Source organism: Palaemon carinicauda, chromosome 20 (assembly GCF_036898095.1).
Source record: "Palaemon carinicauda isolate YSFRI2023 chromosome 20, ASM3689809v2, whole genome shotgun sequence".
NCBI lineage: Eukaryota > Metazoa > Arthropoda > Malacostraca > Decapoda > Palaemonidae > Palaemon > Palaemon carinicauda.
This window is the reverse complement of record NC_090744.1, coordinates 85,197,413-85,197,764: the sequence shown is the minus strand read 5'-3', so window position 1 is coordinate 85,197,764 and position 352 is coordinate 85,197,413.

Below are 352 nucleotides of genomic sequence, written 5' to 3'. Positions count from 1 at the left end.
GAGAGAGAGAGAGAGAGAGAGAGAGAGAGAGAGAGAGAGAGAGAGAGAGAGAGAAACAATTTATTTTTTAGGTAATATATCGTGGTAAAATTTCCAAATATGTAACTCCATGTAACTATTCAATCCCTTTACTCAATTCTGGGGACAGTGTTGCTCACTCTATTTAGGAACACCTTTTTTTATATAGTCTTTTAAGTCTCCTTGTGCTCATACTTGTATATTTTTGTAATGTCTGTGTAGAAATTCTTTTAGATCTTTTCGTATGCCATAGTGGATTTTCAGGGTTTTTTTTTCCCCATCTTTTACTATAATATTTTTAACATCGATTTACTCATAAGAATCATTGGCAACC